At 47.3% G+C, this 25,939-nt stretch overlaps 2 long non-coding RNA genes across 4 annotated transcripts in view; one reads left to right on the top strand and one right to left on the bottom strand.

Moving 5' to 3' along the window:
* Gm34350 overlaps positions 1 to 7,288 on the bottom strand; it is a 27,883-nt gene extending 20,595 nt beyond the window's left edge. For 2 of the 3 annotated variants that reach the window (XR_882186.2, XR_391566.3), the window contains exon 1: positions 4,383 to 4,667. This is a non-coding gene — a long non-coding RNA (predicted gene, 34350). Of the gene's footprint in view, positions 1 to 4,382; positions 4,668 to 7,116 lie in introns of those variants that run through there. The other variant, XR_391567.3, reaches the window with a different exon arrangement.
* 4833412C05Rik (RIKEN cDNA 4833412C05 gene) lies at positions 6,981 to 25,939 on the top strand. The gene is made up of 3 exons (NR_045954.1): positions 6,981 to 7,112; positions 23,883 to 24,078; positions 25,185 to 25,939. It is a non-coding gene; the product is annotated as an RIKEN cDNA 4833412C05 gene (long non-coding RNA).

Below are 25,939 nucleotides of genomic sequence, written 5' to 3'. Positions count from 1 at the left end.
ACATTTTTTGCTAGTTAATGGATGAGACTGAAAAAAGAAAAAAGAAACAAATGATAGCCAAAGATGTTTAATGTGCTCCTTGGAGTCAGAAATACATAGAATTGTCCTATACAGCTAAACAGTCATTAACTAAAAATTTCAAACTAAACTAAACTCTAGAACCAGGTTTTCACATTATAGAATTTACAGTCTGGTAAATCCATAAAACAAGCCGTGAAATATTTTCAATCACATCATTCTAAATTATTATCTAGTGATAAAATGAGGGAGGTAATAAAATTACACTTGTTTAAACTGGACACATTTCATTTATTACTCATCTTTTTTACAGCCCCACTTCATGATGGTTGATGGTAGACACAATAATTATGTCAGGCTAAGTGATCTTTGTCTAGTGTGCTTGGGACCAGAACTGTTGCGGATTTGGGATTTTGGGATGTTAGAAAATACACAGTGAGTGTGGTGGGGATGGGATGAAGGCTGAAACATGGGGTCTATGACAGAGCAGATCCAGTGAGAGACCATCCTGGCAGGGCTGTGGAAGAGGCTGAGGTGAGGGAAGCAGGAAGGTTCCCTGCTTTAATCCTTCTGGCTCCTCATCCTCTCACTCCCTCAGCCCGGCTGCATCATCTCTCAGTAGTAGCCTCCACCCGACTTCCTCCTGCATCTCGGTCCTTCTTAGACTCAGTGCTCGCGCACAGCCAAGAGTGTCCTATGACCTGGTCCCATCACAGTAGCTCAGGAGAGTGTACCCAGCTCTAGCAGGGGAAAGCTCGACCTGGCTCATGTAGCAGCTCAGCCCCCAGTTCAAGCACTGTAGGTCAGGTACACGAACCTCCTCCCTGCTCTCAGATACCACAGCTCGCTTGTGCCTCAGCACCCAGCCAGGACCACCATTATCAAATTAACTCAGGCAAGCAAACATGGTTGGCTTTTGCCCAGTCTTAGGAGTTTGAAAGATGGTTCCCAGCAGATGGACCACTCCTTGCTAATCTCTCTCTCTCCCTCTCTCCCTCTCTCCCCCCCCCTCTCTCTGTCTGTCTCTCTGTCTCTCTGTCTCTCTCTCTCTCCCCCGAGGGTCTTTAGGAGCTGCAGAGAATAGACCTGGGGTGCAGGTCAGAGTGCGAGTCATGACCAGCATCCTACTGCAGTGAAGGGCAGAGGCTGGCAATAAGCATTGGGTCTCTCACCCACCCCGGCACACCTCTACAGTGTCCTGTCTGTGGTCTCTCAGAATACCTCCTGTGTCCACAACACAAAGTTGGCCACTGGCACCCACTTCAGCACCTCCATTTTCCCTGCTTTCGCTTCCAAGATGGGCTCTCAAATCCAAACATCATCTGGGGGTCAGTTTTAGGCATACATCCAAGTGAAGACAGATTTGCATCTTACACATTGCATGGCCTGAGCTCCATTAAACCTGATGCCCTCATGCTGCCTCGCCAGCAGCTCCCTGAAATCAAAGTTTTATTCTTCACCAAACAGGAAGAGCCCCATCATGCTACCTAACACCTACTAAGTGCTCAAAGCTGTGTAAGGAATGAATGGATGAACGGATGGGGCAGCGGTTGCACATCTGGGGTCTCAGCCACTCAGGAGACAGAGGCTGAGGCTGGAGGATTGTCCTAGCCCAGAGACTAGTTACAGGCAAGCCTGGGCAACAGAGTGATGGCTCTATCTTTAGAAAAACAAAGCAGTGTGCTGGGGATGTAGTTCAGTCAGTAACATGCTCCTTTTGACTCCAGAACCCATGTAAAAAGGCACATGCATGGAATCCCAGCTTTGGAGAAGCAGGAATAGGGAAGTGTACCCAGGGCCACCTGGCCAGCCAGCCAGAATCAGGGCGCTCTAGGCCAATGAAGGACCCTGTCTTGAAAAATCAACATGGGCTGCACTTAAGGAATAACACCCAAGTTTGACCCTCTCGCCTTCACACACACCATGTACAACCCCTGAGAACAATGAATATCTGACTTGGGCTTGGGTTTCATGCTCTTCTCCCTTGTGTGATTTGGGGAAACTGACAAGACCTTACTAAGCACTGATTCCCTCGAGGAAAATGAAGCTAATAACAGTGTTGGCCTCCCGGGGCTGGTGAGGGGTGAAGGAAGTGGTACACCAGAGAATGACGTATGTGCTGATTGCTGAATAGCTACATCCACGATCGCACCCCAAATCTAAAGGAAACCTGCACAACTGAGGCGCCCAAGGAGCAGATGGACAGGGTTAGTGGGGGATCAGAGGATCAGCTGAGGCACAGAGCCAGAGGGCAGATACGTTCTGGAGGTGTAGACGCCTTTCCCACGACCGTTTCCCCCACTCTCTGCTCACTTGGTAGAAAAAGACATTGAAGAGCTCTTGAACCGACAGATGCCCCCAACTAACATCAAAGGCTAACCCGGAACTGGGGTCCAGTATCTCTCTGCCAGAGGACAATGCAGACGAGGAGACAGTAAGGACAATGAGGAGACTCTGGTCCAGAAAAGGAGAGACGTTTTCCGCTTTCTAACTCAGTTCTTGGGGTGCTCTTGGATGTGGGGTGTGCCTCTACACTGCTCCCTCGGCTCAGGGGACATTTGATGGCCAGAGTCGACCTGGTAAATAGATTCAAGTTTAACTGTTTGAGAGGCATCCAAGGGTCCACGGTGTCTAATACTGTGCCTGTTTGCTCTGGCACCAGCTTGAATTGCATCAGATTGGAGCACGAAACAAGTCAACACGCAGCTTGTGCCCAAGCCCAGGCCACAGCCTGGCATGCCCCTTGGTGTGGATTGGTAATGTCTTATTTATAGTTGTTTGTGTGGTGACTCTCATTAAGGGTCCCCAGGGATCCCTAGTTCCGCTAGTTCAGTGAGACTTTATTGCATTTTCGCATATACTTATGTGCCATTATGCTATGGTACATTTATGTATATTTATACATTTATACTTATTCGTATATATTATATCGTTATGGCCATCTTATTAACTAGTCTATTCAAATCACTATACATCATATTGTTAAATTACTTTTTTCTTTTTTAAGATTTATTTATTATTATATCTAAGTCCACTGTAGCTGTCTCCAGATGCACCAGAAGAGGGCGTCAGATCTCGTTACTGATGGTTGTGAGCCACCATGTGGTTGCTGGGATTTGAACTCAGGACCTTCGGAAGAGCAGTCAGTGCTCTTAACCACTGAGCCATCTCTCCAGCCCCGTTAAATTACTTTTGCTACACTTAGGGCCTGCGGGTTTCTAGACTTCTTGGCACAGAGTTCTTAGGACAGCCAGGGTGTGTGTGTTTTCTACACATGTGTATGTATGTAGGTGTGTGTGCATGGATGTGGGTTTGGAAGTCAGAGGAGAACATCAGGTATTTTTCTCCATCACTCTAACCATTATTATTTTCAGATAAGGTCTCTTACTGAACTTTGAGTTATGGTGGTGGCCGGGAAGCCCTACTGACCCCTCTGTCCTGCTCCCAGTAGGACTTGGGGTTACTAGTGTCTGTGTCTACACGTTGCTTCTCACATGGATGCTGGGATCCTACTGAGGTTCTCATGTTTGAGTAACATAGGCTTTATCCAGTGAGCCATCTCTACAACTTAGACAGCAATGTTTCCTTCTGTCATTGAAGCTGGTCCCCTGGGTGAATGGGACACAGTTCAACTTATCCCTTCCCAGCCAGGCTGATTGCTAGGGACCCCTCATGACAGGACTGTTCCCCATTCAAGTTTTCTGTCTTTTGATTGATAGCACAGAGGAAGGGAGATACACACACACACACACACACACACACACTCACACATGTTCCCCCATGATTTCCCTTCAGGAACTCAAGTTTCTTAAGGCTTATTGGGGCTGGCCAATGAAGGATGATCAAGGGCCAGTGAGGGTGCCAACCTGAGAATGAAGTCACCCCAGCTGAGCTAAGGATAAGGGTAATTGAAACGGTGTTGTTAATCTGCTAGATGAAGCTGTACGTGAAATGGACATCTCCACTGTCTTTTTCTTGAGACAATTAAATGCCTTTATTTGCATAAACAAGCGTGGGCTGGATTTCCGTCTTTTGCAAAGGATGAATTCTGACAACCTGGGCCTAAAGGGGGGCTCTGTGTGGCTGTAGGGATCTAAGCAGATGAAAGGCAGTCAGGATACCCTTGGGCAGCTACAATGTTTCCTCCTCCACTAAATCTTGAAGGTAGGCATCCTGTGCACCCCATAGGCTGGACAGTGCTACCAGCCTTGCACCCCATTAGCAGCTACCACACAAAGTTTAAAGTGCGTACCTCAGGCTTTGCAGCTGCCCCACCCCCCATCCCCCACGCGCCAAGTTCATCACTGGGCACCACTGCCCTTCCAAACAAGGATCATCCTTAAGAGGATGGTAATTCAACCTACCTCAAGGCATGCACAGAGGGCAGAATCCAGGCAACCGAACAGAACCAAATCAAGACTTGAGGACTAGCTTATGGTGGGATCAACCTCAGAATGAAGAGCAGAACAAGCCAACACTTGAGTTGGCCGGCACACATAGGAAGGGACAAGCCATGCTGTCATGGTGCAGGCAAACCACAACTGCTCCTGATATAGGGACTGGGTTCTGGGATGTCACAACCAACCTAGACAGCCAGTGAGAGTGCTGTCATTCAAGCTGGCTCCAGAGAGGAGCAGAGGATCCTTCAAGGAGAGCCAGGCTGACCTCCTGTGACATAAAACAGAAATGCCACAGAGGCCACTGAAGGCAGTCACGAGCCTGTGCAATTGGAGGTTTGGTGAACCATCTGGCTATCAGTGGAGTTTTGAATGACTGTAACCAATAAAACAAAGACTGTGGAGCAGCCTGTTCCTGGATAGCCTTTCGGGAACTCCCCACACACGCACGCACTTACTATGTGGCATGCTGAGTGAATTCTTAGAAACCAGGAACCCACCCAAATTAATAGGAACAGCTTCAAAACTGTCTCACGGAAAATAAAGATGTTCCTTGGATTTAATCTTGTTCGCACAGACTTTAAGATAAAAGAGAGGAAGGGGAAGAAGCAGAAGAGGAAGAAGGAAAATCTCAATGTGTGAGATTGCTGTATAATCCCAGCACTGGGGGACAGACAGACAGACTGCTGGGGCTTGCTGATCAACCTAAGGGAATATAGGTGGGCAGCGCCTGAGAAAGGAAACTGAACTTGTCCACTGCCCTCCACTAGAACATGTCCCCACATATATACATGCAACACATACAAAGAAATGCAACCAGGTACCGTAGGATGTAAGGCAAGCATGAACCTGTCACCCCAATAATTTTCAAAAGTTGTCCATAATTGTGTGACTCAGAAAACTGATGTCTTCCCAGGTGAAGAAACCCAAAGTGGGAGGTCATTAGGGTCCCTGTCAGGAGGCAGATGGGGAAGAGCTTAGACTTGTCGGCTTCTCTTTGGAGCCATCAACAACCAAGCAACAAGAACCGGTGCTGCAGACTGACCACCTAGGAGCCATTTTGGAGGTCAGTGAAAGTCCAGGAAGAGGGTCTACTGTTGATCCATCTTTAAAACGTCTCTGTGCTCTGTTTTGAATGCAATTTACCCATTTTATGCTTTGCCTCCATGTATGTATGGGCACCACATGCATGCTTGGCACCTGAGGCGATTGGAAGAAGACATCGCTTGGAACTGGAGTTGCAGATGGTGGAGAATCACCTTGTGTATGCTGGGAATCCAGCCTGGGTCACCTACAAGAGCTGCAAGTGTTCTTAACCACTACAGCCCAAATCTTGGCGTTTTGTTTTTGTTTTTGTTTTTGTTTTGAGACAGAATGTAATTATATAGCCCTGACTGGCCCTCTAGGCTCAAACTCACTAAGCCCCCTGCTTCCTGAGTGCTGGGATGAAAGGCAAGTGTTAAAGTGTTGGGAGGCCACTATGCCCTGCCAGCTCCCTGTGATACCCCTGGGCTTTACCTGGAGGAGTCACTGGAAGGGGCGGCGGCAAGGGTGGGGGTGGGGGGCGTGCGTGCGTGCGTGCGTGTGTGTGTGTGTGTGTGTGTGTGTGTGTGTGTGTGTGTGTGTGTGTGTGTGGCAGTTCTCAATCACTGAAACAAACATTGGCTTTGGGGAACCAGCATTGTCCATTACTGTTGGGGTGACCAGAGCCTTTCTAACCTCAAGATAAAATGGTGGCAATTGTTCTCTTGCAGGAAGGTGTAGGAAAGGAACCAGCCACGTGGCGGTTCGAACTTAAAAACTCTTCGGGCCACAAGGAGGAAAGTGGGTCGCTTCACACCCCCAGGCTCACGGAGAGGCAGGAAGAGCAAGGAGGAGGCGGGGGGGGGGGGGTAGAGAGGAGATTGAGAGGAAAAAGGATGGGCAAGAAAGCGAATCTCCCAGCTGGTGCAGAGCCCCACACGGTGCCTTACTGACACACATCCAGAGATTCGAGTCCCCTGAACCCGCGTGGGTGACTTTGAAGCAGATTCCCGCCTGGCACAGCGCACTCTCCAGCCGCTCACGTGAAATCCATCAAGGCAAAGTCACACCCTACAGCCAGAGCAATTCGGGAAGCTTGACTCTCCCACAAACAAGGTATTGGGCTCTTTCCTCCCCATTCCCTTCCTCTGAAGCTTAGCTTCTCCCTCCGCATCACTGTCCACGTGCGGACTCATAAGGCGCCCACCCCCATCCGGGCGGGTCCCCACCCTAGGGCATTGGATCCTGCGGGTTGTTTACCAGCTGGCCATCTCCCCAGACCCTGCGCGGTGCCGCCACCTGCCGGTGGGAGACTGAACTGCACCCGCGGGTGCGGGCCAGCAACTGCGGGCTGATGACCCAACGCCGCAGGCATCCGAGGATAACCTTTCCCCTTTCTTTCCAAGACCAAATAAGGGGGCTCTTGCCTCTGTGAGCTGTGCCTGTGGCGGTTAAGCCAAGGGGCGTGGAAAGGAGGATCCCAGAACGAGGCTGACAGTCAGCTAAACAACCCACTACATTGTTCCCTCCCCACATGGCCTCCTCCCTGCTCCCCGGCAGTCCCCACATGCAGCAGCAGACTAGTGGGTAGAACTGCAGGGGTATGGAGACATCCCGAACTTCAGCAGCAGCAGTCCCAGCACCCCGCCCCCAACCTCAGGCATGAAGAGCAAGGTACCTGCAGTAGCTTACTCCTGGGTGTTGCCCAAGCTCAGGACCCTCGGGCCTGGGGGTCAGTAGGGCTGAGAGAAGCCTCAGACCTTGGGGAGGGGCGAGAGAGGTGACACTTGTAGAGGAGCTAGACAGGGCTGTCAGACCTCTGAACCTTGGCATCACCCACACAGAGGGAGTCACAGTGGCTGACAGTGTTCAGTAACCACAGAAACCAAGATTTGACCTATATTTTCAAACATGGCCTCGACTCCAGCTTCCCCTCCTTGAAATCGTAGTGAAAGCGTCTGACTTGACTTGTTATGAATGCTCCTCTTGCTTTAGATTCCAGAAGGCCACCCAGAAGGCAAATCAAGAAACCTCACTAGATGGTTTGTGGATAACGGGAGGGTCCTGATGGGTTCCAGGAAGGAGTCAGAGGCTCTCCTCGTTCACTACCTCTTACCGATCACAGTGGTGACTAGATGATTGCGCTCATGTATGTGCTTTTTGACTGTGTGCACTTTGGGTGTTTTGAGTGATGAAACAGAGGGGAGCAAACCAACACTTTGGTCAGGATGACAGAGTGCTTATAGCCTGTCCGATCCGAGCCTTGATTGAGCGCTCCCTGGGTGCTAACCACTGTTCTGAATATCCCACATCATTACCATCTGCAGGTACCTCTGCTACGGGGAAGGACCACGCCTTCAGAAACACAGCCTTCCTCCTACCACCCAGCCAGGTCACTAACTGGATTCAGGCTCAGGCCTTGGGGTTCCAGAGTGTATATACCCTTGACCCAAACCCTAAATGTTCATTAATAGGGATTTGATTCGTTTACTGTACACCCATGTAATGGAATCGTCTTTGGCTGCTTAAATGGGATGTAGACTAGGAATAATTGTCAGAGGCCAAATATCCACCACACACTGTTAAATGGACACAGCAGGGAGTCAACAGCGTGTATAAGTGGATCTTGTCCTGTGGCTGTTCAGAGGGGACTCATGGCAGCACTAAACTGTGGGCCTTGGTGGGTGGCGGAACTTTAGGTGGCTAATTTTACAGGGATGCTTTCTTCCTTCATTGCTGAGCTCTTTGTGATCCACTGTCAAGGCCGTGAATAAATCCCCCACAAAGTCTTCCCTGATCCCCCGAATTGGACACTAACGACCCCCGTGTCCCTCTGGTGTGGGAACTTGCGTGGGATGGTTTCTTAGTTACATAAGCTCTCGGCTCTATTGCCAGCTGAACTGATGACTTTGGAAGGGAGACATGAGCGGTGTCTCCGGTTTCCATGTTTCCTTTGTATCCTCTGTGGGATTCAAATATTTACCTATAGTTTGGCGTCACCCAGTGCTGATGGGAGGACCCAGTGAAGAATTAATTCCATAATTAGTTGTTTGATGTTGGCCTTCTTTTAGTTCAATAAGTTCCCAAGGACAGAGACATGCTTTTCCTAGTCAGCTACATGTCCTGACACTAGGTCTGCCATAGCACACAGCCTGTAGGTACTCCATATAGGTTTACTATGCAAATGAGCATAGCCCTTCGTCTTAAGGAAGCAAAATGGGAGGGTTCTCTATGTCCAGATGTACTATCAAATAATTAAGCATCTCTACAAGGCAGAGACTCTTAGTAGGAACTGGTTCTGGCTAGCAGGGCAGAAAGGGACAGTTTGGAACTGACAAGAAGGCAGAAGAGGCTTTAAAAACTGGGCAGGAAACAAAGGAAATCAAGCTGAAGGAAGACCTAGTCAGAGATACTAGGAAATAGCAGCTGGTTCCAGCACCCCTGAGCACCGTTCCCTGCTCCCACAGATGTTGCCAATGTATCCAGATGCTGCTGCAGTGGCAGATCCTGGCTTGTCACTGCCTTTTGGATCCTTTACCTGAGACTCCTGGTGTCCAGTGAAATCAGCTGGCTAAAGCCAGAGCCATGTACCTAGTGATGTACTGGCTGGTACTTAATCTGCATGCCAACAGGAAAAGCCCTGTATCCTAGCATCTACTGCCCCTGCTGAAAACATCCCTGTCACGGCTGATTTTCATCTGTCAATCACTTAGCCACCAGCTCAAGAGATTCCTGAGGCTTGAAAGGTTGGTGCTGTTGGGCTGATGAGTCATTCTCTGGTGTCTCCCTGTGTAGGGCATGCCAGCCAACCCCCTCCAGAGAAAACACATATCCACATCTCAACACAATGCTGACACCGTGGCAGAGAGGCTAGGCAGGGTGTAGGTCAATACGCTGTCTGGCTATTTGTTACAGGAGCATTCAGAACCCAAAGGAAGGTCAAATGTAGAATCCCAGAGAGTGCAGCATGCGGCTGAGAGAAGTGCCTGGAGGCAGAGGTGGATAACAGGAGAGATGTTTAGATCTGTACCAATCAGACCTCAGGCAGAGTCTCTATTGTGCATATTACAAATAATCTGCCCAGGACAGAGAGCAAGAGCCTGCTCTGAGTTTGTTGATGGACGGTCATAGAAGGCACTCCTGCCTTCTCCAAGAGGGACTGACCTCTCGCACTAGGTCTCAAGTCCAAGGGCAAAAATCGTTACATTCTGGATATAGTGCTGTCCAGAATTTCCTGCGTGTACGAGGCAGGACACCCACAGATCACTAGTGGGCAAGTCGCCTGGGGGATTGAAGCCAGCCAGTGTGATGCTGAAGGCCATGGTGTTGATCATGAAGCCATCCTGACTTGGCCCATCAGTAGCTACTTGTGGTTGTCTTTGAATGAACCACAAGGCATGCCCACAGTTTGGAAAATAGAGACTCTGAGGCTTAGATTAAAGACTCTGTAGGGATGGTATGGTCAGGCTGACCTACCCTGGTATCCCAGGTCCATCCTTGCCAGCTTCCTCCCATGTGGAGTTGCATGTGGTCATGCCCAACCCTGGGTAGCAGGGCTGGGTGAGCTAAGATGTGTGGTAGATGATACCTCACAGTCTGTTAATGAATGCATTCCTATGGGATAGTCTACTCAAGGTGGAATCAATATAGAAATCACTTACTTGGAGTTTAAAAATCATCTTTTATATATCATTTATGGATGATCACTATGTTGTGATGTTGCTGGGAACTTCACTCAGCTGAATGACAGATTGCACCTAGTTACAGAAACAAGCTTAGCAAATGGCGTACATGGTCTGTGTTGTCTTCTCACAGTTGGCCTGGCTGAGAGGGGCCAAGGCACCTGGCCAACTCTTAGCACACGGGCCACCTGGGAAATATCTAGTGACCCTGGAACTTCCTGGAGTCCTGCTGGAGGCATCCAGAGGACCCTTGCCTGAGAAGGTAGGAATGGGACACTAAACGTGGCTTAAGTATTTGGGAGTAAAAATGAATGACCCAGGAGAAAAAGTGCCCATAGGACCATGTTACCATGGACCCTGTTGGCAGCCAACAGGGAAAACTTAAAAAGCGGTGGGTGGGTAAACGGAAATAAAGATGGAGGTTACCAGAAACGTTAGAAATGAGGAAGTTCGTACCAGTACCCAGGCATCTGGATTCCCCACAGTGGGCTGCCTTGTGGGTGATGTGGATCCATTGGGGGAGCTCCAGTTTAACTCCCAGTGGCAGGGATCTTGCCACACTTCTGTGAACAGGAAGATTTGACTTCTCTGCCTCCTCCACCACAGGGCCCTCCCTGTCCCTCCCAGAGCTACACAGAGCCCCTGGGGGTATTATGTCTTTCCCTCACAAAGACATCTTCATAGCCTGGGAGAGGGCGGCTCAGCTGATAAAGGACTTGCCCTGAAATCTTGACCACCTGAGTTTGATCCCTGGTAGAGGGAAAGGAACTAAGTCTTTTGCCTCAGGCCATGGCAGAAGTGAACCTGATGGTGCTGCTGCTGATAATGAAGATGGAGGAGGAGGAGGAGGAGGAGGAGGAGGAGGAGGAGGAGGAGAACAACAACAACAACAACAATGAATAGATTTTTTTTAAAGAAATTGGTCTTTATTACTCATTGCAGTATCTACTTGAGTTCTTTTATTAAAAAAAATGTATGTATCCCATTTTAAACACACAATGAGAGCCTAGTACAGTGTGAATGCTTATGTACACACCATGGAAGACACTGTCTGCAGTTACGCTCTAATGACAGCATCATCAAACCATTTTTACACAGACTTGGTCTGGTCCAGTCACACAATGAGCCTTATTATTGTCTCTTTTTTTAAAAAAAAACAGATGACAGAATTAGACTCAGAGAAGTGACTTGGCCACAGACACACAATGAGGGCAGCTGACAGTGGCTTCCCCCGTGGAAAGTCTGATAGAGGGTACTCTTAGGGGTGGACAGAGTTTACACAGAAGCCACAGTGGGTGTCCTAGGTTGGTTTCCATTGCTGTGATAAAACACAGAACAAAACCAGCATGGGGATGAAAGGGCTCATTTCATTTTACATCTTACAGTCCAGCACTACATAAAGTCAGGCAGAAACTCAAGGCAGGAACCTAAGCTAGAAACAGAAGCAGAGAGGGAGGAACGCTGAGCTGTTTTGCTCAGCTGACTTTTTTATATGACCCCGGACCACCTGCCCAGAGGGAGCACTGAACCAGTGAGCTAGGCCCTTAATCAAGAAAATGCCCCACAGACATGCCTACAGGAAAGAGACACCGGTGTCTCAACAGGTCCTCTGTGTGAGGCACGCTTCTCAAATTTGCTCTGAGTCACAGGCTTGATTGTCAGGGTCTAGAGACAAGCCCTGAGAAACCGGAAGGAGGTTCACCTCCACCAGGAAGTGTTATGAAACTGAAGGGATGGGCTCCTTCAATTGAAGGGATGGGGTGTTCTGTCAGTCACTCTAGATTTCATCCACTCAGTTATTGTTTATTGAGCAACTATTCATTTCTAGTTCTGGGAACACAGGGTGAGTGAGCCAGCCTACCTCAGACTACCAGAGCTGTCCAGGAGGAGAGCTCTGCCTTTCCAGTCATTGACTGGCAGGAGTCTTAGTTTCCTCCCCTGTAGAAATGGTAGTACTCTTTACCATTAGTGATTAATCCTGCAATCTGAATTTTATCCTCATTTTAAAAAATGGGTGAAATACCAGCCCTCCACAACAAGACTATTGTGAAGACCAAGCAAGATGGCCAAGACCCAAGCAAGATGGCCAAGACCTGCTTGCCTCTTCCCAGAACCCCAGTCAAGGCCACATTCCAAATCTCAAATAGGCCAAGGCATCAACTTATGGGAAGAGACACTGAGTCAACCCATGTGACCAAGACCAGTCTTGGTACAGCCGGTGCTATCCCGGTGGGTGCCTGGGTTACAGGCACAACTTCTGTAAGAAAGCAAAGGTGCCCAGAGTGGGCTGGGCTTCCCATCTTCTGTTGGCTGAAGCCCTGCTGGGTGCCACAGAAGTTTGCAAACACACATGGGCAAATGCTTGCCTGTCCCTCTACACTGCCTTTTGCTCAAATGGGTTCTTGGGGGAACCCATTAAGAAGTGATTGATCCCCCATGCCTTGGTGCAAGTCTTCATCATGGACTGTTAGAGCCCAAAGTGTTCCCAGTCCCAGAGATACCCTACCTGCTGGCAAGAGCTTTGCCCACGGCCTCCGTCACTCCACCTAAACTACATTAATTTGTTCTGTGCTGTTACGTGCATATTACAAAGCTTCATCATTTCATGATGGCAGGAAGTGTTTTCTATATTAATGAGCCCGAGTCAGAGGGGAAGAATCTCTGGTTAAGGTTCTGTTCTTCCAGAGTGCTAGGCTGTCCGCGTCTCATTACCCAGAGAAGCCTCCTGCCTCTCCCATGTTATTAAAAACCAACTCGTTCCCTTGTATTCGTGTGCGGCTAAGTACTCAGACCACATGCAAGAAATTAGACCAGGATTGAGACTGGAATTGGGGGCGGGTAGGAGAAGGGGGGACGTCTGCCAGTTCCATTTGGCGAAAGTCAGGTGGAAAGACAGAGGCAGCCAGAAACCCTGGCAGGCCTGTGAAGTGTTCACACACCATTGTGTGGAGTTGTTTAAAATCTCGTCCTTCAGAGTCACTTTCCCTATTCGGCTGCTACCAGAGGTTTGAGATATTTGTGGACGTGAGTCTATGGTGCTGGCTGCTGGTATGTGGATCCTCCCTGAGAGAGATCACAGGGATTAGGGAATGCTGATGGATTGGGCCACACGTGACTCTCTGAATAGGGTCTTGGCTAGTCGACCTACAGTACAGATAAGAGGCTGACTCACGGGAGAGGGAAAAAAAATAAAGCAGTTTTTTCTCAACCTTCCTAATGCCTCGACCCTCTAATACAGTTCCTCAGGTTGTGGTGACCCCAACCACAAAATTATTTTGTTGCTACTTCGTAACTGTGATTCTGCTACTGTTCTGAATCTCGGCATAAACGCCTGATATGCAGGAGCGCTGATATGCAAACCCTGTGGGGTCGGAGTCCGTGGGCTGAGAACCGCTGCTTTTACAGCTCTGCCTGGTGTCAACTCCAGAGTTACTGGGGACGGTTTTGAAGGCCCCCCGCCGTCCTGCTCTGACCGACGAGTTCATGGGATCCCCTGACTCAGGTTAGCAGAAGAGAGGAGCACATCTTCCTAACTCACTGCACGGAGAAAAGTGGGAGCCTGAAAGGAACTCTGCAGAGACCGGAGATAGGAAAATCTTCAAGAAGGGAAGCATGGGGAACACACCTGTGACCCCAGCATTCAGGAGACAGAGGCAGGAGAATCGTGAACTCAAGACCACCCTTGGCTACATAGTAAGACTTAAAAAAAATGAACTAACTAAATAACCAAATAAATATTAACAACAACAAAACAAGAGCTGAAGGGCCGCCCACCAGTGGCCGATGTGGCCACTGGTGAAAGCAGGCAGAAGAACGGATTCTAACTCCTTAGAATTAGAAGGGGGTGTCTGTGGAGAGGCGATAAATGTTAGAGCTGTAGCCGGTTTCCCAAAGGTCCCTGCTAGGGGGAGGGGTGTGAGGAGCAACAGGTGCAAGTGTGCAATAGAGACAGCGAGCAAGGCGTGAATTCAGTGTTGGGTCCCGTAGTGGGCAAACCAGACTGTCACTAATGCATCACCCATATTATAAAGACACTTGCAGTGCAACATAGGGTGTCCTCAAACATGCAGCTATTCTCCTGCCTCAGCCTCCTTAGTGCTGAGATGACAGATATGTACTACCCACCGCTCGCTTTTTATTGTACATTTCAAGATACCTAGGAGAGACGTTTTCGAGTGCACATATCACAAATCACAAATGTGTGAGGTGACAGGTGCTAACAAACTTGGTTGGATGAGCATAGGATGTAAATACGTGTCAATACATCAAATTGTACCCCATAGATATACAGCACAATTATAGGTCAGCTAATTTTTAAATATTTATTTTATAATCTATTTATATGTGTGTGTGCTTGCTGCATGTGTGCATGTATGCCCGGAGAGCCAAAGAGACTGTTGGATTCCCTTGGAACTGTGTTACAGGTGGCTGTGAGCTGCTTGGTATAGATGCTGGGATTTGAACTTGAGTCTCCCTGAAGAGCATGGATTGCTCTTAACCTCTGAGTCATCTCTCCAGCCCTTGGTTAAATTTGTTCTGTTTGAGTGTGCGCATGTGAAGGCCAGAGGTTGATGCCAGGAGTCTGCCTCAATTGCTCCCCACTGTGGTTTCTGAGGCAGGGTCTGTCAAGTGATCTTGCTAATCCAGCTAGAATAAATAAACAGGAAGTCCCCAGTATCTGCCAGTGTCCCCGCCCCAGAGCTGGAGTGACAGCTATACCACTGCTAAGCCTAGATTAAAAAAAAAAAAGATCTATCTATCTATCTATCTATCTATCTATCTATCTATCTATCTGAGTGTTCTGTTTGCATGGGCGCCTGATGCCAGAAGAGGGTGCCAGATCTCATTACAGATGGTTGTGACCATCATGTGGTTGCTGGGAATTGAACTCAGGACCTCTGAAAGAGCAGCCAGTGCTCTTAACTGCTGAACCATCTCTACAGTCCCCCATTTTTTTTTAATTTTAATTATTATTATTATTATTTACTTTTTTTTTTTTTGGTTTTTCAAGACAGGGTTTCTCTGTGTAGTCCTGGCTGTCCTGGAACTCACTCTGTAGACCAGGCTGGCCTCAAACTCAGAAATCTGCCTGCCTCTGCCTCCTAAGTGCTGGGATTAAAGGCATGTGCTACCATGCCTGGCCATTTTTTTTTAAAGCTGTGTGTATTAGAGATCAAATTAAGGCCCATATGTTTTTAAAGCAAACACTTTACTGGATGGGCCATCTTCCCAGGCCCTTATTTTAAAAAGAAACACCCTCCGTTTCTTTCTCCCACTCCTCCCTCTTCTTTCTAACAAATTCCTCCTGCTTCAGGGAGTTTTGACACACTTTGTTTAATTAGAGTTGTTTTTGTGAGCATGAGTGTGTGTATGATTATTTTTGGCACAAGAACACTCTCTTATGATTCCCCCCCTACCCACCCACCCACACCAGCCATTGGCTCCTCATGGAGGGATGGGATCTTATGGTCCCCTCCATATCCATAATGGAATGTTAGCAGGCTCAGTCTTCTGCAGGTAGCAATAGCTGCTGAAAGTTTATACGTGTGAGGGTCTGCATGGTTTGAAAAGGCTTGGCCCAGAGAGTGGCATATTTGGAGGTGTGGCCTTGTTGGAGTAGGTGTATCACTGTAGGCATGGTCTTTAAGACCCTCATCTTAGCTGCTTGGAAGTCAGTCTTCCACTAGCAGGCTTCAGATGAAGATGTAGAACTCTCAGCTCTGCCTGTACCATTCCTGCCTGGATGCTGCCATGTTCCTGCCTTGATGATGATGGACTGAACCTCTGAATCTATAAGCCAGTCCCAATTAAATGTTGTCTTTTATAAGACTTGCATTGGTCATGGTATCTGTTCACAGCAGTAAAACCCTAACTAAGACAGGGTCATGTCTTGTCTAGAAGATATGATCAGGTGCTCTCAAGAGTATCTTAAAACAAATCAATTAAAAATCGCTCCAGCATCTCAGGCTGGAGAAATGGCCCAGGTGTTAAGAGCACTGACTGCTCTTTCAGAGGTCCTGAGTTCAGTTCCCTAGGACCACATCCATCTATAATGGGATCCGATGCCCTCTTCTGGTGTGTAGAAAACAGAGCACTCATATGCATAAAATACATGAATAAATATCTTTTTTTTTAACTCAGCATCTCCTACTTTTTAAAAACACACCGCTGAAATCTAACAGGACATCAGCACTGGGGAAGGTTCCAGCTGCCCCTGTAGCTGGGACACACATTCTGTGGCCACCTCATCTCCAGCCAGTATGGCTGTCACAGATCATTCTATGTGCCCCCTTGTTTTATGGAAGAAGAGGTCATTTTCTCTAAATCAGTCCTTTAACAAACATAGGAGTAAGTGAAAGAAAGCTGCTCACGTTAATGTGGCTCCCCGGTGCCTCCAGTCAGTACGTTTGAGCTTGCGTCCCTTGACACAATACCCTTCTCCCCCAAGGCAGATGCAGGGGGACTTTTCTCTGGATAATATGTTTCCTAAGGAGGGATCCAGGCCACCTGCGGCACCCAACTGTTGTTTGTTTTCGGAGAAATATTAATAATAAAGCTAATATTTATTGAGCACTTACTCCGTGCCTGGCAACTTTCCAAGCTTCTTCCATGAATTAACCTATGTAATTTTCACAGTGAATACAGTCATTGCTATTTTTCTCGATGAAAAAAAAGCAGGAGTGAGACCCAGCACCTCTGTAGGAAGTGACAGAGGCTAGGAGTCAAAGGAACTCCGTGGGTCCCAGCAGGGAGTGTGGGGCCCTGCAGGGAGTGTAGCTAACCAGGCAGCAGTCCTGCTTCTGTGTGGCTTTCCTGAAGCAGCTTTAATAGGTTTATTCTGCGGAATGGGCTGGACCGCAGTACAACAGAACCCCTCAACTCCCAATGGATGCAAACAGCAGGCTTTTATATCTATCTGCCTTATGTCACGAGATGACCGAGAGCTAGCTAGGGTCATCCTGGTGCTCCTGACAGAATTGCACCCTCGTGACCATTGCTGTGGCAGAGAGGAGAAGAGGGCAGCTCTCACCGTTAGTGTTGTTAGTGTTGTACCCTTTCCTGGGGAGGGCAGCTTAGCATGTCTGCCCAAAGTAAGCCTTGTGATCTAACTGAACTTCAGAGGCTGGGGTCCTATCAAACGACAGCAGAGTTGTCGAAACATCCAGGAAAGGTGGTGGAGGGCTGACCTGCCCGGGACATGGGTGCTCCTTAGGGATCCATGCATCTCTACTTAAGGACCACATTTCTGTGGGTTAGGAGGAGGGCCTGTCTCCTCACCTCTCTTTCCACAACCTATCAGATTCTGGCATTGAAAGAGCAATTTCTCCATCTGTCTGCCAAGCCTTTGCCTAGGCTGTTTGGGTTGCCTGCATCTCTCTTTCTTCCCCACTGGCTGAGTCTCTCTTCCTTGCTCTACCTCCACATCCATCTAGTTCTTTTTCCCTCCTCACAGAATTCAGTTGGGGTGGAGGTGGCTCTCACTCCTCTGACTGGAGAACCCCTCCTGCTGTTCTTCACAGCCCCTGGGGCTACTTACCAGTTTCCATTACAGAGCCTCCTTGAGGAGGGAAGCTCACTGGCAGAGCAGGTACTTGGAGACTGGGGGGGGGCTGAGTGCAACCTGAGAACACAGAATATTCTCACAAGTTGTTCCACGTGGTGGTGATGTGCTGTGTGTGTCTCCCCTAATAGACTGGAAACTTCATGGAGGCAAGTTCCAAGCCTAGCTCATTCACCTGAGAGACATGTACACACACACACACACATGTACACATGTACACATGCACACCTACAAACATGGTACCTGGCAGAATAGCAGGACACCTCACAATCTCCCCTAAGTTCAAATGAGTGAATGAAAGAGACACAAAGAGAAGTTACTAAAGAACTGTAGTTTCCTGTTTGAGACCTCAGAGAAAAGATGTAGAGGGTTTTCCCAGACTCAGCACATCTGGGATGGAGTCAAGATAGGAGAGTCCACAGAAGAAACTAATGGGGCCTTAGTCATCCCAGAGCCAGAGCCCCTGATCCTAGTAGTTTGTGTAATCTCTGAAGCCACTGACAGGGTGCTAAGGAAGGGCACAGGGGCAGTAAGACGCTAAGGTATTGTCAAGTCACCACCGCAGACCATTTAAACATTGCCACTGCAAACTCCATCCCAGAGAACTACCTAGGGTTACAGATAAGAAGGGGGTGGGGGGGAGAGGAAGAGGGAGAGGGAGAGGGAGAGGGAGAGGGAGAGGGAGAGAGAGAGAGAGAGAGAGAGAGAAACTCTGTCTTAGCTCATTTTTTTTTTTTTTTCTGTTGCTGGGATAAACATTCAGCCTGAAGGTCAAAGGGCTACTTCTGCTCACTGGTTGAGGGTATTGGTCCTCTGTGGTGAGGTAGTCCTGACTTCAGGAGCTTGATGCAGCTGTTCACAATGCATCTGGAGTCTGGAATCAGAAGGGAGTGATGGATGATGGTGCTTAGGTCTTCCAGTTGCATGTGTGTGCACGTATTTTGTGTGCTTGCTTATGTGTGGGTCTACATGTACAGGTGTGGAGACCTGTACATGTAGACCCTGATGCCAGGGAATCATCTTCTTATCCATTGAGGCAGGGCTCTCAGTCAAATCAACAGCTCCCAGATAAGGCTCCTCTCGGTAGGCAGGTTGCTCTGAGCATCTTTTGCATCCACCTTCTAAGGCTGGGATTACAGGCAGGCCAGGTATTTACAAAGCTTTCTAGGGATCCGGACTCAGATCTGCACACGTGTGTGGGAAGCGCTTTAACCACTGAGCTATCTCCCTGACTCCACTCTCTCCTTTCTGTACAGTCTGGGATGCATACCCAAGGAGTGGTCTTTCTACAGCTGATGTAATCAAGACAATCCCCTCGGGCATTCTCACCCGCTGGTCTTTCAGGAGCTTCTAAAGTCTGTCAAGTTGCTGATTAGCATTAGCACTCACAGACTTCAACTCTAGAGGGCCTGTGGGCTGCTCTCAGAGCTGGTGAAGCAGACAGAAGTACCATAGCCAACGGGAGCCTTGAAAGCACCTGCACCTGCATGGTGGAGGAGCAAGGGACAGGACACGGCAGGCACAGCATTCACCCTGTCTCTTAGGAGAAATGAGTCTCTCTTCTGCTCACTGGAGCATCTAGCATGGTGAAAGCCCAGGTTCCAGTCTGAGGTCCCCAAAGTCCATTTGGCATCGTTTGGACCTCAGAGGCAGTGGCCGAATGTGCTGTGGTAGACAGACTCCAGCTAGTCTTGCTCACACTTGATTTTATAGCCTCACCGTCTTTCTGTTGCGTTTTCATCTGTGGTTTGCCATTGCTTTTAACTGACCTTCAAACATCACTTGACTCCGTGCATTTTACATTCCCAAGCTGGGGGCTAGGTACAAAATCAGGCTAAAGACATTCTCTGCTCAGAAGTTCTTGATAAAGCCACAAGGCCAGTATCTGGAGAAGGGGCGCTGAAAGTTGAACAAGGAATTGTGTCACATGAGTGTGATGGTTAGTCTGGTCAACTTGATTAGACTGATATGCACCTATGAGATTTGTAGCTCTCACTCCTGGGTGTGTTTGCAAAGGGCTCAGAGACAAGCAGAGCCTAAGGGCTGTGACCTACTGGGTGGTTTCATCTGTGCATAGACTCGGAGTTTTAATAACTCATAAGGAAATGGTAGACTGCAGAAAATGGTCCTGCTGGAGGAAGTGGGGTGTTGGGGACATACCTTCTGAGAGTGGCTTTCTGTGTTACTCTCTGCTTCCTGAATACTACAAGGAGATCCACTGTCTTCTACTGTTCCCTGCTTTGTGATGGGCCCCCAAACAACAGAACCATCCAACTGTGAGTTAAAACTGGGTCCAGTAGCCAGAGAGAATTCTCCCTTCCTTAAGTCTTTCTTTCAATTATTTTATTGCAGCATCGAAACACTGAGCAACATGGTAAGTTTGGAAAGCTTTGCAAAGCATCACCCTCTTTTGTGTGACCTCGAGGCTCTGAGAAAGTCCTACGGGAAAAGGCTTTTGTTTAACAGTCTCACCCAGGAAATTCCAGACTTATTTGACACTGGGACTTTTGGTAGCAACTTGCCTTTATTAACATCCCAGGGAACTAGAATTCTGTGGCAGACATTGGGACAATGCTATTGGGTTGCCAACCAGTGCATTGGTGACTTGACCTGAGCAAGAGGGAGCTAACTCACCACCCAGCCATCACCCACTGATTGGAGCTAGGCTGAAGCTTAGCCTTGCTGGTTTTCCTGACGGAACCCGCACCAGCAGCCGGCTTGAGTCTCCAATTTGCTTACGGCCTTGTGGACTCCTCAGCTTCCATAAATCCATTATCCAATCCTTGCAATCAATTAATTATTCACATTCTACTGGTTCTGTTTTCTCTGGAGAATCCTGTCTAATTGGATTTTGGTAGAAAGGTCCACCAGGCCTTAAGGTTCAGGCTAACCAGTGAACAGACAGCCATGAAGATTGTCTCGTGTCCTGCTTGTTGCTCTCCGGCTTGGAGATGGAGCCTACATCAGTCAGGAGTGCTCTGACTTCAGAATACAGAAGTTACACAATCTGCCAAAATGAATATGTTATAAATTTCGATGGGGAAAAAAAATCCAAATGGCAGAAACACCGATAGAGTGATTACGCTTCGTTTTAGAGCTAATTTTTATACAAAAATTGTCTTGAAGTTGTTTCTCTGGACTTTGCCCATAATCGTTGCATGTTGAGTTCTTACAGGGAATCAGCAGATGGCTCTTTAATGAACCAACAGTGCACGACCAAGAAGTGTGGAGGCTGGTGTTTATTTTCAGATCAAAGGGAGAAAAATTAAGCCCAGAGGTGCTTGTTTTCCGGAAAAATCACACTCTTGTGTGTTAGGGTGACAGAAATCTTCTTGATTTCACAATTTTCTCCTACCCGCCCCATTTACTCCCACACTAATCTGAATCTATAAATAGGGTTTAAATATTGCTCTTCTGAGGCTGGGCGTGTTGCTCGGTGGTAGAGCGATTCACTTAGCTTGCAAGAGGCCCCGAGTTTGATTCCCGGATGAGCCAAAGTCAGCGATAAATACATAGTGCCTCTTGCCTATTTGCAACAAGGCGAACTAGCTACTTTTAATTAAAAGGTTTCCAAAAAGCCTCACTCCGAATAAAGGGTGCGGCCTTTCCATAAAGAACGCCTTGCTGTAATTTACACCCAAGAAAAAGATGTAGGCCAGGAAGAAGAAAGGAACCGTCTCGCTTTGACCGCAGAAAAAGCCAGGGTTAAAACAATCCGATGGGTTTGTACCTTTCCTTTCACCTTTGTGGGCCCCTCAGAACTTGATGCCAGCCAACGCGGTGAGGCCAAGCCTGCAGAATACTTGCTCTGGAATCTGCTCTGCTCTCTCTCCTAGCTTCCTGCTTGCCCACGGAACAGTTATTGGAAAACACCTGGTATTGAAATGCTATCGTGTGGACAATCCGCCATCTAGTGGCCTGAGAGAGAATTGCAAAAACAGCTTTCGGGGGTTATTTGCCAAAAGTGGCCTTCAGACCAAAGTTATTTATGCCAATAATTCTTAGGCTTTGCTTCACATTATAACGTCTCAGGGAGCTTGTAAAAGTCTGATGCCAAGGCTACACCCGCATACCAACTAAGTCGGAATTCCTGGGAATTGCAATGGGTCGTGCTTGTGAGCTGCGATCTTTGCAACCAAAGCAGTTGATTAAAACAAAGAAAGTGTCAGGCAGTCTCGTGTGTTTCTGTGAGATACTGTGTGTGCTGATTTCTTCTCCCTTCTCTCTCCCCCAACTTTTATTTTCAGACAAGATCTCATGTGTCCTGGGCTGTTCCTGAGTTCCTGATAGTCTTGCCTCCACCAGACCCTCCCCTACCGCCCACTCATTGCTAGAATTATAGGTGTGTGCCACAATGCATGGTTTTGATATCCTCCCTCCCTCCCTCCTCCCTCCCTCCCTTCCTCTTTTTCTTTTTCTTTCATCTTTAAAAATGGGACCAATATACATAATACTAGATTGTTGGCAAGCACAAACTTGAAGTTTGACTCCTTGGAGTGTCAAACATGTGCTTTAGCTAAACATATCTGCCATGGGGACCTTTGATGACTGGTTCCATGAAACACTGGATCATTGTATATAACACACCATGAGAATCGCTGTGTGTTATGGTTTGAATGTAAAATGTGGACCCCTGTCCCACCCTCCTTGTATGACTCAGTCCTCAGACAGTGGTGCAACTTACGTTGGCTCTGGAACTTTTACAGCCAGAGGTCTAGTTGGCATAGGACCAAGTACCATCTGGGCAGAGCTACATCTGGGCAGAGCTACATCTGGGCAGAGCTATAGAGGTATAGCACACAGCTTCTTGACCTACAGGGCTGTAAGGAACTCATGCTTCAGGTTTCCACCACTCCAGTCTGGTGTCTAGAACTGATGGATGGCTGCCTGATGCCTGTACCCCTTAAAGTGTGAATTGAAATACATCTCCCCTCCCCTCTGTTGCTTTAGCTGGGTATCTTAACACAGTAGTGAGAAAGCTAACTGCACACAATGAATCACTTAGTCCTGACCTGACTACACAATAGATTCTATTTAGATGAATTTTATTAGGAGTCTATAACATTACCTTTCACTTGCTTTTTTTTTTATGTTCTTTTTTTTTTTAATTTTTTATTAGGTATTTAGCTCATTTACATTTCCAATGCTATACCAAAAGTCCCCCATACCCACCCACTCCCACTCCCCTACCCACCCACTCACCCTTTTTGACCCTGGCATTCCCCTGTACTGGGGCATATAAAGTTTGCGTGTCCAATGGGCCTCTCTTTGCAGTGATGGCCGACTAGGCCATCTTTTGATACATATGCAGCTAGAGTCAAGAGCTCCGGGGTACTGGTTAGTTCATAATGTTGTTCCACCTATAGGGTTGCAGATCCCTTTAGCTCCTTGGGTACTTTCTCTAGCTCCTCCATTGGGAGCCCTGTGATCCATCCATTAGCTGACTGTGAGCATCCACTTCTGTGTTTGCTAGGCCCCCGCATAGTCTCACAAGAGACAGCTACATCTGGGTCCTTTCGATAAAATCTTGCTAGTGTATGCAATGGTGTCAGCATTTGGATGCTGATTATGGGGTGGATCCCTGGATATGGCAGTCTCTACATGGTCCATCCTTTCATCTCAGCTCCAAACTTTGTCTCTGTAACTCCTTCCAAGGGTGTTTTGTTCCCACTTCTAAGGAGGGTCACTTGCTTTTTAAAAAAGATTTATTTTTATTTTTAAATTACATCTAGGTGTGTCTGCACACGAGAGATCAAGTACCCACAGAGGCAGGAGTCATCAGATTTTCCTGAGCTGGGGCTGTGGGCAGTTTGAGCTGTCCGATGTGGGGGTGGGGGAACTAGGCATTCTCTAGATTCTCTTGACTGTTGGGTCATCACTCTAGCCCTTTAATTTTGAATTTTTTGAAATGTATCTTTTTATTACATTTACTTACTTTGTATGTGTGTGCATGTGTGTGTGTGTGTGTGTGTGTGTGTAACATGTGCATGCACACACATATACTGTGGTAGGTATGTAGAAGTCAGAACAAAGGAGGAAGTTATTTCTCTTATTCACAACCTGGGCTCTGGGTATTGAACTCAGGCCATCCTATTTGGTGGCAGGCCCCTTTAACGCCAAACCATTTCTCTGGTCCACCTTTGGAAGTTAATGTTACAGGCATCCCATAAATCAACAGTAGTTCTAACTTTTTTCCAACAGGTGTATGGACACTGTGGACACATGTCCCTTGAAGTCTGGCCTCCACCAGTACATTGCCTGGGTTAAATTCCACACATGTCTGGCCCTGAAGCCAGTACTGTGTGCTTTCTTCAGCTAAAGCAAGCCCCCCTCCATCTCTTCTGTAGCTTCCTAGGTCCTGGGCTCATCAAGCAATTGAAATCTTTCAAAATGATCGGTAAGGAGTGTGAGCGTGTTTGTTGTTGTACCTTGTATTTCCCTAGCAGGCAGATCAAAACGTCTTTCCACACGATAGTAAAAATTTGCCTTCTACTTGCTGAAGGCTTGATAATTAAGTCTCTGAAATGGACAGTAAAGAGTCAACAAATGGCAAACTTTGTAATTATGTTCATAACTATGCATGTCCCACAGAACACTAGATTTAAGAGTTGGGTGGTTAAAGCAATATGCATATGTACATGTATGTATATATGTGCACATACATACATATATAACATGCATGCATTATATATTATGTTCTGTTATATGTTACACACTACATGTTATATATACATACATACACGCATATATACACATAGGCATATACATAAGGCAAGGTTTCACATTGTAGTCCAGGCTGGCCTAGAACGCACTATGTAGCTCAGGTTTGCAACTGATGAATTAAAAATGGCACCCACTAGTGGAGTGGGATGGTGGCATCAAACTCATAACACTTCTGTCTTAGTCTCCTGAGTGATAGAATCACAGGCAGGAGCCACCCCACTTTGGTTAAAGCCCAATGGAATCCTGAGCTATGAGAAAGAGTGGGGGCAGGGCAGTGACAACTTAAGGCAGGGCGAGGGAGGAGTTGTCTAATGAATAAAGCTCTGGTGTGCAGATAAAAAGTGTCTTCCATAGACAAATACTTTCTCAAATGTCAACTTTTCTTAAAGACCTAAGTTTCTTTGACCCAAGGAAACCTCAGGGTCTGCAGCCAGAGTTTCCCAGAAAACCAGCTCTAAATTTGCTCCAGAGTCTTGTTTTAGGGAAGTGTTCCTTGCTACATTTTAACCTGTTTATTAGCAGGGCTCAGCTTCGCAGCTCAGTCTGTATATTACCCAGCACTACAGTGCATGCCATTTTAAACTCATCAGTTGCAAAGAGCTAATAGTCCATCCGTTAAGAGTGTGCAAAGGCTATTTTATGTTTTATTGTTATCGGCAGATTTATGTTTCTTCCTGATGAATTCTAGCTTTTCTGCATTGCACTCCACAATCCCCACTCCTCCTATCTTGAGCTTATGTCGATTTTTGCCTAATTCTGTTCTGTTTTTTTATGTTTTAGATCAGGGCTGATCCACTCGAGATTTTACTTGTGGTTGATGTTATTTTTCAAGTCAACGACCAATTACAGTAACAGCATTGATTAAACACCGTCTCTCTGCCCTGCATGGAAATGCCATCTTTCCTGTGCTTTACCTCAGAATGGACCGGGCTTGGTTGCACACGGCTTTGAGCCCAGCACGCTGAAGACAAACAGGTGGAACTCTGTGAGTCTAAGGCCAGCCTAGTCTACAAAGAGAGTTCCAGAACAGCCAGGAGTACATAATGAAACCCTGTGTCAAAACACAACCAACAAACAGCGTGGGTCTTGAATGGCTTTTATACGTCTTGGCCTCCTGGTCTACAAACTTGCTGTGTCAATGCCATGTAGCCTTTCACGCTATTCCATCAGCTTGGTCCAGAGTTTTAGCATCTGGCACAACTGTTCTACATCAGTGTTTTTCAGAGATAAAATGCTGCTCGTGAAATGGAAATATTTAGAATTGCTTCTACATAAATGTTAAATGCTTTTATAGAACCCAAGGAAAACCCTGTTGATGTTCTGATTAAAATTAAGGTTCATCCCTTTGGAAATCGCTGACACTTGTGGTTATTAGTCCCTCCGATCCAAGGGCCTTTCGCACTTCCCCGTTAGTTCAAATCTGGCTTTTAAAACCTGTAACAAAATGTCATGGATTTCTCGAAGAACCTTCTCTAACTTTTGATATTTTAACAGCTGACTTTACAATGTAATAAAATAAAAATTCCCCCAAAGAA

This window comes from Mus musculus, chromosome 7 (assembly GCF_000001635.26).
Source record: "Mus musculus strain C57BL/6J chromosome 7, GRCm38.p6 C57BL/6J".
In the NCBI taxonomy this organism is placed as follows: Eukaryota; Metazoa; Chordata; class Mammalia; order Rodentia; family Muridae; genus Mus; species Mus musculus.
Note: the sequence above shows the minus strand (reverse complement) of the source record. Positions and strands in the feature narration are given on the sequence as shown.